The sequence below is a fragment of the Diceros bicornis genome, chromosome 21, assembly GCF_020826845.1.
Source record: "Diceros bicornis minor isolate mBicDic1 chromosome 21, mDicBic1.mat.cur, whole genome shotgun sequence".
Lineage (NCBI taxonomy): Eukaryota > Metazoa > Chordata > Mammalia > Perissodactyla > Rhinocerotidae > Diceros > Diceros bicornis.
The window spans coordinates 57,269,664-57,284,204 of NC_080760.1; the positions used below are offsets into that span (position 1 = coordinate 57,269,664).

Here is a 14,541-nt window from a genome sequence, read left to right on the forward strand (position 1 = left end):
GAAGAACACAGTGGAAGACTCACATTTTCTGACTTGAAAACTTACTACAAAACTACAGTAATCAAGACAGTGTAGGGCCGGCCCCATGGCTTAGCGGTTAAGTGCGCTCGCTCTGCTGCTGGCAGCCTGGGTTCAGATCCCAGGCGCGCACCGAGGAACCGCTTCTCCGGCCATGCTGAGGCCGTGTCCCACATACAGCAACTAGAAGGATGTGCAGCTATGACATACAACTATCTACTGGGGCTTTGGGGGGAAAATAAATAAATAAATAGAATTAAAAAAAAAAAGACAGTGTGGTACTGGAATAAGTATAGACATACAGACCAATGGAACAGAGTTGAGAAGTAAACCCTCAAATTTACAGTCAAGTGATTTTCAACAAGGGTGCCAAGACGATTCAATGGGGAAAGAATGAATTGTCTTTCCAACAAACAGTGCTGGGGTAGCTGGATATCCACATGCAAAAGAACGAAGTTGGACCCCTACCTCACACCATATACAAAAATTAACTCAAACTGGATCACAGACCTAAACGTATAGATCAACAATGTATAAAGCAACGAATAAAAAGAGAAACGTAAGTGTAAGAGCTAAAACTATACAACTTTTAGAAGACAACATAAGAGTAAATCTTCATGACCTTGGACTGGGTATTGGTTTCTTACCTACAACACCAAAGTACAAGCAACAAAAGAAAAAATAAATTGGAATTCATTGAAATTTAAAACTTTTGTGTTGCAAACAATACCATCAAGAAAGTGAAAAGACAATCCACAGAATGGGAGAATACATTTGCAAATCATGTATCTGCCCAGGCACTTGTATCCAGAATATATGAAGAACACTTATAACACAGTAATAAAAAGATAAATAACCCAATTAAAAAATGAGCACAGGATCTGAATAGACACTTCTCTAAAGATGACATATAAATGGCCAAAAAGCACATGAAAAGATACTCAACATCATTAGTCATCAAGGAAATGCAAATCAAAACCACAATATACCAATTCACACTCACTAGGATGGCTATAATAAAAAAGACAGACAATAACAAGTGTCAGAGAGGATGCAGAAAAACTGGAAACTTTATACACTGGTGGCAGGAATGTAAAATGGTGCAACCACTTTGGCATTTCCTCAAAAAAAAACATGAGTTACCATAAGACCCAGCAACTCCACTCCTAAGTATATACCCAAAAGAAATGAAAACACATGTACAAACACTTGTTCACAAATATGTACAAATGGCAGCATTACTCATAACAGCCAAAAAGTGAAAACTCAAATGTCCATCAACAGATGAATAGATAAAGAAAATGTGGTATAGTCATATAATGGAATATTATCCAGCAATAAAAAGGAGTGGAATTCGGATATGTACTGATACAACAATACACTGACAATAGGACAGCAGTGCCTGAGACCAGGTGCCTCTGCCAGTGGCCCATGACTCCCTCTCCCATGACCCTCCACATCCAACCCATCAAGCCCCATCGACCTGACACCTCTGCTGACCCCTCAGCCTCTGCCCCATCTTCACTCATCTGAACCTGTTTCTACTTTGGTCTCCTCTGATTCACTCCTGAAATGACAGCCAGGACGATGCTTCAAAAAGATTAGCAGTTCAGGTCAGCCCTTTGATGGCTCCCTTGGTCAGCAGGGTCTGGTTGGCCACCTGCCTTGCCCCATCTCCTACCCTGCCCTGGGCTCCTGCCCCATGGGCCCTGCTGCCCCAGGGCTGCCACGTGAGCTGATCTGCCTCCCCACTTTCCATCCGATCCTGCAGCCTCAGACTCAGTCTCACTCCCAGGGAGGTCTTTCCCTGACCCATCATCTAAAAGGAGTACCCTCGGCTTGTTCTCACAGCCCCAGCCCCATCCTTCAGTGGACACACCACAGTTGTCAACTGTGTGTCTGTTCCTAGCACCAGACTCAGCTTCAGGAGGCAGGGGCCCTCACCTCTGCATTACCAGCCCTCAGCACTGGAGACCCTGACCACCCACGTGTCTCTCACTCAGGAGAAAGTGTGCAGTGTCACCAAGCATCAGGGCGACCAAGGTTCTCTGAATATCCACTGGGGCCCTCCACATACCAAGCACATGCCAACTCCAGTCTGTAAATTCCTAACGTTGGTACTCTTTAAGGACTACACAGTTGACGTGAAATGAGGCCTGTGCCACAAGTCTCGTCCTCCGTGAAGGCCATCACACCAGGCTCAGAGAGGCATTGATGGAGCCCCTGCCCCACAGCCAGTGTGCAGTGTCGCCAACAGGCACATGCTCTAGACTCTTGCAAATGATTTACTCTACCATTTAAAATACAATAGAATGGGGGCCGGCCCGGTGGCGCAAGCGGTTAAGTGCGCGCGCTCCGCTGCGGCGGCCCGGGGTTCGCTGGTTCGGATCCCGGGCGCGCACCGACGCACTGCTTGGTAAGCCATGCTGTGGCGGCGTCCCATATAAAGTGGAGGAAGATAGGCACCGATGTTAGCTCAGGGCCGTCTTCCTCAGCAAAAAAAGAGGAGGATTGGCGGATGTTAGCTCAGGGCTGATCTCCTCACAAAAAAAAAAAAAAAAAAAAAAAAAAAAAAAAAAAAAAAAATACAATAGAATGGATCGAGGGTGGATAATATCTTCATGTAAGTTCTGATGTGTTCCAGAAAGGAAGTGAATGGGTAAAGCTTGAGCTAAAGAGACTCTTGCAAAACCCCTTGCTGGGCTTACCTGCATCCTGTCCACAGCAGGTGGGACTCAAGATGAGGGGTGCTCCCCTTTGAGAGGTAGTCCAAGCTCTCAGCTTTGCAAACACGCGTTCCCACTCTCTTGCTGACCTCCTGCTCTGCCATCCCTGCCTCACTGGATGCCCCAGCCACAAAGAGCTGCTGAAGGCTCCCCCACATGCCTGCTGTTTCCTGCCTTGTGCTGCCCCTTCCACCTGAGGCACACTGTTCCTTTCCCTGGTTAATACCCTTAGAGACCTGGACACAGATACCCATCCTTTCTAGATGAGACACCTTCTCTTCCAGAAAGCCTACCTAAACTCAGTACCTCTCAGGCTAGGCTAGCAGCTGCCCTAGGGTTTTCCCCAAGACCCCACGCATACCTCCACCACTGCCAGCCATGTGAGGTTATCACAATCCACTCCCGTGTGTCCCGTACCAGGGGCCTATTCTGTCTCTATCTCACGGCACCTGACTTGCAAGTGGCTGGCACACTGCAGGTGACAGGAGAAACTGGGAGCGGGATGAACATGGATGGGCCTCGCAAACACAGAACCAGACATCAAGTCCTGCCAAACCAATGGAGAAGAGCTCTACTCCTGAGGGATGCCAGTCCTGGCCCCAGTGGCCTCAGGCAGGAATGCCCGCATTGTTACTAGACAGCTGTCTGTGACTACCGCACATCCCTGCGAATGATGGTCTCTGGGACCCACAGTTGTTACTTCTCCCTCCCAGCTTCTAGGAGCCAGAGGCCACTTCTTGGGCTTCTCAGTCAGAAGAAGTAGGAATCCTAATAGAACAGCTGAATTCTGAATACAAAATAAAAGGCCAACACCACTGCAATTAAATAGAAAATATCTAGAGCCCAGAAGCTGCTTCACCTTTACTAGTGACACACACAATCTGGTGCACAAATAACGTGAGACTGCGGGCTGGGGAAATTCATATTGTACATGCTTCATCACAATCCTAACTGCTAGGAAGAACAAGCTGGCCACCACAGAAATCCCTGAAGGTTGCTGAAGGGACTAATAATAGAAAACCACTAGCAGTGTCTTAAGGAACAATATTCCTGTAAAGCTCAACCATGTAGGAAGTATCAGCCACTAGGAACACTGCTGGAGCCTCCAGGAGCTTCAAGAAAGGACCAGGAGGAGAAGCAGAATAGACAGAGTGCAGTCAAAAGGGAAAAGGCTCAAATAGCAGGGGCCGAATGAGGGGCTCTCATGCCTGAGCACCAGCATCCTGGCTGCCAGCAAGGGCTTCGACCTGGGGTGACAGTTCTGTTCATGCCTCAATTCTGTTCACACTGCAGCCGAATACACTGGGGGTTGTCTTGTCTTGGACCAGTCTGCAAGAGGACAGAAAACGTGCTCCGCTGACTCGTCAGCCTCTTGGTGTTGAAATTCATTTTTTAAAACCATATACAAATATAACACTAGAAATGTACAGGATCCTCTGAAACTCAGTCACACTTTAGCCTCACAACACCCTGGAAAACAAACAGGACAGATTGTCATCTCATCCACAGAGGAGAGCCGAGGCTCAGACGTTAAGCGATTTATCTGTGATCAACCGTGCGAGTCAACGGATTGAGTCCAAGTTTAACTCAAGTCTTCTGCACTAAGAGCAGTTTCCATCAGCTACACCCAGCGTCTCAGAAACTGATCAGGGATTTATTGCCTCGCTCCCTGCTGCCCAATGGACTTCTCACCACAGCCCAGGACTGTGTCAACATCAAGGCCCTCTGTAGGCCCCAACCTTGGAATGTTCCCTTCTGAAAAATCCTAGTCACTCTGGTTTTTAACAGCTTTATTGAGATGTAATTCACAGACCATACAATTCACCCATTTAAAGTGTATAATTTTAGGGCCGGCCCGGTGGCTTAGCAGTTAAGTGCGCGTGCTCCGCTACTGGCGGCCCGGGTCCGGATCCCGGGCGCGCACCAATGCACCGCTTCTCCGGCCATGCTGAGGCCACATCCCACATACAGCAACTAGAAGGATGTGCAACTATGACATACAACTATCTACTGGGGCTTTGAGGAAGGAAAAAAGGAGGAGGATTGGCAACAGATGTTAGCTCAGAGCCAGTCTTCCTCAGCAAAAAGAGGAGGATTAGCATGGATGTTAGCTCAGGGCTGATCTCCCTCACAAAATAAATAAATAAATAAATAAAGTGTATAATTTTAGTATATTTTTAGTCTGATCAGAATACGCACAGCCTTCACCAGAGTCAATTTTAGGATATTTTTATTACACAAAAAGAAACCCCATACCCCTTAGCTGTCACCCTCCAGCCCCTGGCAACCACTAATCTACTTTCTGTCTACATGGATTTGCCTATTCTGGACATTTCATATAAACGAAATCATACAATATGTGGACTTTTGCGTCTGGCTTCTATCATTCAGCATAATGTTTCAAGGTTCATCCACATTGTAACATGAATTAGTACTTCATTTCTTTTTATTGCCAAATAATATTCCATTGTATGACTATATAACATTTTTTTAACCCATTCATCTGTTGATGGACACTTGGGTTGTTTACACTTCTTGGCTCTTGTGAATAACGCTGCTGTGAACATTCACGTACAAGTTTTTGTGTGGATATGTTTTCCTAGTCACTTTTACCTATAAGAACACGTGAAAGGCGAGCCAATTTCCAACTAAGAAACTCATTTAATCTGACCACAGTACATCATTTAAAATATAGACAGATAGATGGGGCTGGCCCGGTGGCGTAGCAGTTAAGTTTATGTGTCCCGCTTCAGCGGCCTGGGGTTCGTGGGTTCGGATCCTGGGCACGGAATGACGCACCACTTATCAAGCCATGCTGTGGCGGAGTCCCATATAAAGTAGAGGAAGATGGGCATGGATGTTAGCCCAGGGCAAACCTTCCTCAGCAAAAAGAGGACTGGCAACAGATGTTAGCTCAGCTAATCTTCCTCACACACAAAAACATATATAGATAGATAATTAGGAGAAATAAATGACCAAAGGAAGTGCAGAGGTAAAGGCTTTAAAAAACAAGAGCAAAAGAAAGAGGTACTATTTCTAGGGATGGGTCCTACATATGCAGTTCACACATATGCAAAACACTGTACCTGCAGCCTCATTTGTAACTGCACAAAATATTATATTCACCACAGGAGCTGCTTAGATAAATTATAGTACCTCCATATGGCCAAAAATGACACAGCCACGAAAAAGAATGAACTGGAAAATGCACTGATATGGAATGACTTCCCAAACATATTCAATTAAAAAAGGCAAGGTTCAGAAACTTTTTGAAAAGGAAAGGGTAGGAAAAAAGAATACACACACACGCAGACACACACGTTTGTTTGCATAGTTACAAAGTATCTCTACTCTAGAAGGAGATACAGCAGGGACCTCCAGGGTACCAGGCTCCTAGGGGCAGAGACAGAAGGAGGCAACACCGTGCACCCTCTGTACTTTCCAATGTGAATATATTCCCTATTCAAAAAAAAATTGTAAAGCTTTTCAGGAAGCAAAAATAAAGAGAATCTATGAGAATAAAAAAATGTATATTTAGGAAAGCAAGAGATGAGAGGCCCTGAGTAGGTGGAAGCAGCCACATGGGGAAACGAATAAAGCTGTCGCTCCGCCACTGTGTCAATCCTTCTCTGACGCAGCTCCTGACCAAATCCACCCATCTTTACTGATGTTAATGTGCAAAGAAAATGTTGTCACCAGACACTGAGAATACAAACGTGTCTGTTGCCCTCAAAGACTCAGTGCAGAGGGGAGACAACTCATGCTTGTGCAGTGACCACTGACGCAACTCAAAGCACCATGAGAGACAGAAAGAGAACTTGCTGGGCTAAGGGAGAGATTAGGATTAGGGCTCCTGCTGGGGCAGACTCCACCAAGGGTTGAAGGACCTGAATGGGCCACCTGAGCTTTGCTTGTTTTGATGGGAGGAGGGAATGTGGAGCAGGGCTTGGCCTGGTGGCACTCGGCTGCTGTCACTGAAACAGGCATCTTGGTGGGCTAGGTGGGGCCCCAGATGAAACAAGTCTGCACATACAGGAAGCCACATCTGCCTGAAGACGGCCACACATCCTGTAACATAGAGCAAGTCAGCAGCCCATCCACACCTGCTGCAAACCACTCGGTTTGCAGAGGGACCACAAACTAAGCATGCAGCTCCAGAACCAATCAGCCAATTGATCCTGCATCCTGAGGTCCAATCCCCAGCTGCTGCGACCACTTTCCTTTGAGGTCCCATAAAGAATCCCCCTCGAGGGGCTGGCCCAGTGGCGCAAGCAGTTAAGTGCTCGTGCTCCACTTCGGTGGCCCAGGGTTCGCAGGTTCGGATCCCAGGTGTGCACCGACATACTGCTTGTTAAGCCATGCTGTGGCGGTGTCCCGTATAAAAAGTAGAGAAAGATGGGGATGGATGTTAGCCTAGGGCCAATCTTCCTCAGCAAAAAAGAGGAGGATTGGCATTGGATGTTAGCTCAGGGCTAGTCCTCCTCACAAAAAAAAAAAAAAAAAAAAGAATCCCCCTTTGCCCAGCTTGAGGCTGCTCTCTCTGCTTTCCCAGGCAGCCCAGGGGCTCTGTAGCCCGTCCCTTTCCCTTACCCAAGCCTTGCTTAATTGCTTAACAAAACTGTTTTTGTCTTACTCTGTGGCTCCCACTTGAATTCCTTCCTGCGGGTGCCCAAGGACCCTTTCTCGGGCTTCAGGCTTCTTCGCGCTCTGAGCCCTACAACACCACTGGATAGCAGAGTGTGAGTCGAGGGCACGCAGGACGGTGGAGAGCAGTCTAGGAGGCACGGGGAGCCAGGGAGGAATGCAGGTCAGGGGAGCAACCAGCAGGACACACTCTGGCCTCCTTAGCCTGGCATACTGGGCGTGGGGCCATCCTGTGCACTGCAGGATGCTGAGCAGCATCCCAGGCCTCCAAATTTTCAATGCCAATAGTACCCCCTCCTAGTTGGGACAACCAAAAATGTCTCTGGCTAAATCACCCCTGGATGAGAACCACTGCTCTGCACTCATCACCTCAGCAGCTGTGTGGAAGACAGCAGGGAGGGAGTCCACCCAAGAGGCATGGCCATAATGCAGAAGGGACACGGCGCAGGCCCTGCTTGACCAGTGGGCCTGGTGACAGAGGAAGGATGGATTTGGTAACCACTTAGGAGGTACAATGAGCAGAAGCAGGAGCAACAGGATGTGGTGGTTGAGGGAGAACCCAGCACACCAACCTTCCAGGTAGCAACCAAGCAAATGATGGTCCCAAAATTAAATGCTCTTAAACCATTTTATCAGGACTTCCCCTGATAAAGCCCTGAAGTAGTTCCCTATTAACCAGAGAACTAAAATCTAAAGTCTTAACCTGAATTCCAAGACCCTCACATTATAATCCTTATTTCCTCCTATTCCTTACACGACCTTCTAACCACCACAAACCACACACAACCCACCTTCTTGCTTGTGTTCCCCAAAACCCAAACACTTTTTGTCTGTGGTGCTGCAATGTCCTCACTCTTCTCCCACTCACCTCCTGTTCAGGAAGGTTCAGCTCAAAGACCAGCTCTTCCTTGAAGCCTTCTGTCACATTGCAGTCCCCTGTAAGCATCTCCCCTCTGAATTTCTAGAGCAAACTTTTTCTATAAATGGGCCAAATAGTAAATAGGTTAGGCTTTGTGGGCCATATAGCCTCTGTTGCAACTAGTTAATTTTGCCAAAGCAGCCACAGACAATACAAAAATGAACAGGGTGGCTGTGTTTCAGTAAAACTTTATTTACAAAGTCAGGCCGGGGGCCTGGTCTGGAGCACTGTTTGGCCCTTATTAATCTTAGATGGGCTCATAGCCTTAGACTTTCTCCTTTTCAGCCTCCTTGAAAGAACAGTGTGCCACATGCCTATGGTGCTACAATCTACACACAACTAACTGAGCATAGATTAGATGTTCAATTAAGAAAGTACTGAATTAATGATACTTGGGAAACATTTGTATAGAATATTGAAAAAATATTCCTAATGCTGAATATTACGGTTTTCCCACAAAATTCCAAAGACTTCAAAGAAAAGTAGGGAAAAGCCACACCAAATGTTAACCAAGAAAAATTCCACCCAGTAGAGCATAATAGTGGCCAATGAGTTCTTTTCACAACACACATACTATGTCAAAGACCAGCACGACTTTACCAGTTTAGTGACAAGCTTATGAAGGGGGGGAGGCAACTTCATGTTATCGGGACTCTCAGACATATGATGATAAAATTCATTTATTTATGTCACCACTATATTTAGGGGGACTGCTGAGCAACTCAAGTTTCAGCGAAAGACAAAGCCCCGAAAAATGCCAGTCCCAGGAAGTCTGAGACCTGAGCACAGCACAAGCAGGAGTGAGCCAGGACTGGAGACCCAGGCAAGGAGGTCTGTCTCACAGGGCGGAACAGTGTGGCCAGAGGATGGAGTCAGGGTCAGACACAACCTCGGGGAGCAGGGCAGAGCTGCTAGAGAACGTCAGGGGTGAGTCCCAGAGGCCAAGAGAAGGGACAGTGAGGCAGGTACAGGAAGCAGCAGAGACGGCCAATAACTGACTTTACCTGGGGGAATGCGAAGGTAACAGGAGAAGGGACCTGGAGGTGGGCAGACGATCCAGTTCAGCTCTACCAGAAAGCATCTCCTAGGCCCAGCACTGCACACACGGCTACACATCAAGGCCGTGCTTCTGAGACAGGACACCCACAAAGCTAACTTTAAGAGGGAACGTATAGGGGCCGGCCCCGTGGCTTAGCAGTTAAGTGCTCGCGCTCCGCTACTGGCGTCCCGGGTTTGGATCCGGGCACGCACCAAGGCACCGCTTCTCCGGCCATGCTGAGGTCGCGTCCCACATACAGCAACTGGAAGGATGCGCAACTATGACATACAACTATCTATTGGGGCTTTGGGGGACGAAAAAAAAAAAGGAGGAGGATTGGCAATAGATGTTAGCTCAGAGCCGGTCTTCCTCAGCAAAAAGAGGAGGATTAGCACGGATGTTAGCTCAGGGCTGATCTTCCTCACACACACACAAAAAACTTATTAAAAAAAAAAAAAGGGGGGGGGCCGGCCCGGTGGCGCAAGCGGTTAAGTGCGCGCCCTCCGCTGCGGCGGCCCGGGGTTGGCTGGTTCGGATCCCGGGCGCGCACCGACGCACTGCTTGGTAAGCCATGCTGTGGCGGCGTCCCATATAAAGTGGAGGAAGATGGGCACCGATGTTAGCCCAGGGCCGTCTTCCTCAGCACAAAAGGAGGAGGATTGGTGGATGTTAGCTCAGGGCTGATCTCCTCACCAAAAAAAAAAAAAAAAAGGGAACGTATAAAAGCCACAGCAAATGACCAAATGACCACGGGTCAGGGAACAGGCAGAGCAAAAGGGTTTTGCTAGTAAAACTAGATATCTCAATATGAGAACCCTACATGGACGTTTTTTCAAAAGCACCAAAGAACCAGGTAGAAGCCTAACAACACACTGTATTCACTGTTATTAAATTGTTCAAGGACAGCCCATCCCAGCACACACGCAGGAGAGAAGCCTGGGATGGACACTTTTAAATCTAGCTTTAGATATTTTAAAATTTGCTCACAGAAGCTGTTTTGTTACCATTTGCTCTGAACATTAAACGTTCTCACCTTAAACCCCGCCAATGCCAAAAGACTCTACTTAAAGTGGAAGTGGAAGGGTTTCCTCCTAGTCTTAGCGTCACAGAGATAAAGGAGATGAGATGTGGTTATCTAGGGTAAGTCGAAGATACTTTCCCTAGATCTGAGAAAGAGAGTCATCTCCTTGGGAAACATGGGGAATTTTTCCACTTTGTTCTGAAGCAAGTTAAGTCTTATTTCTGCCAACAGCTTAGCAAGACAGAATGTTACAGCACTGGTAACTCCAAATTCTCCCTTTCTGTTGCTTATGCCTTCAATGTCACTTTAAGTTTGTTAATAAGTTATCTTTTTTATTACAAGGATAACACTATGAAGAGAAATATAAGGATCCAAACAGAGAACTACCCAAGAGCTGCTCTAAATCTCATTTCTGTCAACAACAGTCCTACCTTCCCGCAAGGACAATAAGTACTACAGTATCTAGAGCCGCTCATTAGCAGCTTTCTGTTTCTAAAAATATTTTTAAAAGCAGCTCTATATAACAATTTATCTAAATACATGAGATTTGTTCCTCGTTTACCCTTATAAAGACTTGTTTCTCCAAACATGATCCCAGCTTGCTTGTGTAAGAAAAGGGAGCCACAGACATCAAGTTAATGTCAACTAAGACTGTGATGCTAGGGGACAACTGAAGAACCAGTGACCCAGCAAATGCAACCTGGAAACCCGATCTTGACAGTGGTGACAACTCCTAACTTTTCTGAATATTCACAATGTACCAGGCACAAAGTGTGTAATTTTACAGTTTTAATTCACTGAGTCCTCACGACCACCCCCGGAAGCCACTATTATTAGTGTTCCCATTTTACAGATGAGGAACCAAAAGCACAAAATACAAAGCCAGTAAACGAGAGAGTCACACTCAAAGGCAGGCAGTCTCGCTCCAGAACCCGCCCTCTTCTCCACTGTTTTCCAGCCTCTTGGCAAGACAGCTGACTAGACAAAGTGCAGGCAGGGAGACTGCCTGGCCTCTGCTCACTCACTGGGCAAGCATTTGAGGGTCATCAAACAGGCACCCAGGACGCTTTACCGCATGAGCCTCCTTGCTTTACAGTCACAGCTCCTATCATATCTCCTTCCCCTCCCCCAATAAGGAGAAACACACCTTGTTCATTGTGAAAGGGGAGCCGCTCACCGGGAACCACCTGCTGTTTACAGAGGCATCCAGGACGCACAGGGTTCAATTCCCCTCACTGGCTTCAAAGACAAATCTCCTATTGTCTGCACCAGGGGAGAAACACGAAGCCTTGCAACTGTAGGTTTCTGTAGAGGTCACTGGAGGTTTGGTTAAACCCTACAATACTGAAGTGGGTGGGGGTTGGGGGGCGCCGCATTTTTGCTGCTTACTGCTGCGCAGCGCACACAGCAGCTGCTGGTGGGAGCAGCATGTTACACTCACAGCTGCCGCGGCCTCGCAGCCGGCTGCATGTTTTAAAATAAAAGACGTCCTGACCCCCAAGATACACAGCCCGCCTCGCTCGCAGCCCTCGGCACGGAACACTCTGCCTCCGCCCACACCACTCCCGAAACCAGGGAGCAACTGAGGAAATTCCAGCTGCGGGAGGGCGACCGGGAAGGGAAGGCGCCGAGTGCCACAGCCCACCTTGCTGCAGAGGCCAGGTCCGCGGGAGCCGGCGGCCGCGGCCCGCACCCGGAGACGCGCGTCCCGACTCCCCGCGCCTCGGACAAAGCCCAGCCAGGCCCCTCCCCGCCCCGACTGCGCTGGAAAACCGCGCCGACGTCCCGCACTCAGGCCCTGCACTCCACTCACGCCCACCCTCGGACCGGGCACACTCACTCTCACGCCCACCCTTGGGCCGGGCACACTCACACAGGCCCACCCTTGGACCGGGCACACTCACACAGGCCCACCCTTGGACCGGGCACACTCACACGCCCACCCTAGAGCCGGGCACACTCACCCACACCTGGGCCGGGCACTCACGACCACCCTCGGGCCAGGCCCCCACACCCACCTCACACCTCGCCCCCGCGCGGCCTTGGCCCCTCGCGCCCCGCGTCCCCGCCCAGCCAGGCCCCGCACACCCACGTCCCCTCTCCGGCCGGCCGAGGCCCCGCCCGCCCCCTCGGCCGCCGCCGGCCAGGATCCTCACGAGGCCGGGCCGGGGGCCTCAGCGAGGCCGGGCGTGGACCGCAGCGCCGGCCTCTCCGCCATCTTCCCGTCCCGCACCGCCCACCGCCCGCGCTCTCACCGGCCGGCTGCGCGCGGGCCGCGCCGCCACAGCCCCTCATGCCGGCCCGCGCGCCGCGCCTGAGCTGCCTGTGGCTCTCTCGCCTCCGCCGCCGCTCCAGCCCGCCCGGTCCGCGGCCGCGTCCGCCGCCGCCGGCCCAGCTTGCCGCGGCCGCGCGTCCTCCCGTCACCAGCGCAACCCCCCGCCTCCAGCCCCGCCCCCGCGCTGCCCTGCGCCCGCCGCCAGGAGGCGCCGCCGCCAGCCCCGTGCGCGCTCGCGGGCGCGCGGCATGCCGGGAGGGGGAGTCCCGCTGGGGGCGCGCGCGGCATGCCGGGAGCCGGGAGAGCGGTCTGCCTGGCTCCGCCCACGGGCGGGCGAGGGGACCCTGCGCGGTCTGCGACCCACGGGCGGGGGAGAGGTTCGCACTCTCCGCAGGTCGTCTGGGCCAGGGGTGGGGCACGCCGAGTGGGGCGCCCCCTCCCCAGGTGAACCCTCATTCGGCCCCGCGGGCCAGGCCTGGCCGGCCTTTCCTATCTGATCGCTCCTGAGATTCTTCCATGCCTCTTTGGTGCGTGCAGTCAACATTTCATAAGTCTCCCGTGTGGATTTGGTGTAATTTTACCTACTCAAATCATATTGGACTTCTTTAATTTGAGATTTCACTTTTCCTCAATTCTGCAAAGTTATCAGCCATTCTCTCTTAAAATATTGGCTCTCCTCCATTCTCGTAGTCTCTCCTGTAATTTGTTAGATAAATTGGACAATCTGTAGCCTCCGTGTCTCTATCGTCTATCTTTTCGCTTGTCATCTTAAGTCTTGGTCGTTGCTCAGCTTCATCTCTCTTAGTGCTCTTTTCAGTATCATCAACCTGAAAAGCAAATTCGCGAGTAATTTTATCATTAAAACGAGTTTCTTCAGGAATAGCCAAAAGAATTGCAATTCAGGATGTGCATGCTATGGCAAACCATAGGAAAATCCAGAGAACAAAAGAGGGAAGCTGCCTTTGTAGAGAACAAGGGGGAGTAGGGAGGGGCTGTTCTAAAGGAAAGTCCACCGGGGGAAGGTAATAGTTCAGGGCTGCAACTGGCTTCTCACTGGCTGATCTGCAGTGTTTTTCATTGGCTGGGCTGTTGCCAGTTGGGGAGAGAAATCTTCGTACAGTAGTAAAGTAGTTTTACTTCCCATGGACGGTGTAAGCGTCCATCTCTTCCCGTTTGGTGTAATTGACGATGTGTGATGGGGGTGAGAGCTCCCCCTACAGGCCTTCCCCACTCCAATTTAGTTAAGGTTCCTTTTATTAAATTCTGCAGCATTTTCTAATCTGCATTTAGCTTGTTCTTCAAGCTTTTTAAAATTATTATTACCTATATTCATTCCTAGAAGTTGTATTTGACTTTCATTTCTATCAAAATGGGAGCTAAGCTGCCTAAGACTTCCAGGACAGAACACAGAAGCCCACACCACTCAGTCCATGGCCACACCCTGGATCCCATCTCACAAGAAGCAGCAAAGGGCTGAAAGCTCAATTTCAAAAGTCTTCAGTTGAGTTCCACTTCCTGTCCTGCAGCTCACACCTTCAGTGCTCCACTGCTGTAATGCTCCCACCTCCTGGAGCTCTCTGATCGGGACTGTCTCACCACTCCTGCACTTCCCTTTTGGCCCTTCCTCACACTTCACTCCCATACACGTGGACAGGTGGTCTCTGCTCTCTTGTCTCTAGCTCCCTCTCCATTATACACACCTGAGGAAACCCAAACTGGATGAACTCAACCATTCTCCTTCATCATGACTACTGCAGAAACATCACACAACCAGGCTGGCTGGCTTCACTTTAAACTTTAAATGGGCACTTCACACTCCTTGGCAGTCTTGTGATTTTTCTTGAGGAGGGTAAGGCTCCCACTCTCCAAAGTGGCCATCAGAATTCCTGAGGCCTCTCT

General features: G+C 49.6%; 1 protein-coding gene across 4 annotated transcripts in view; it reads right to left on the minus strand.

The window, feature by feature from the left end:
• ARHGAP39 (Rho GTPase activating protein 39) overlaps nucleotides 1-12,770 on the minus strand; it is a 145,904-nt gene extending 133,134 nt beyond the window's left edge. For all 4 annotated transcript variants that reach the window (XM_058565187.1, XM_058565184.1, XM_058565185.1 and 1 more), the window contains exon 1: nucleotides 12,623-12,770. The gene's annotated coding sequence lies outside the window, so the exon portion shown is untranslated. The remainder of the gene's footprint in view (nucleotides 1-12,622) is intronic.
• Nucleotides 12,771-14,541: the final 1,771 nt, after the last annotated feature.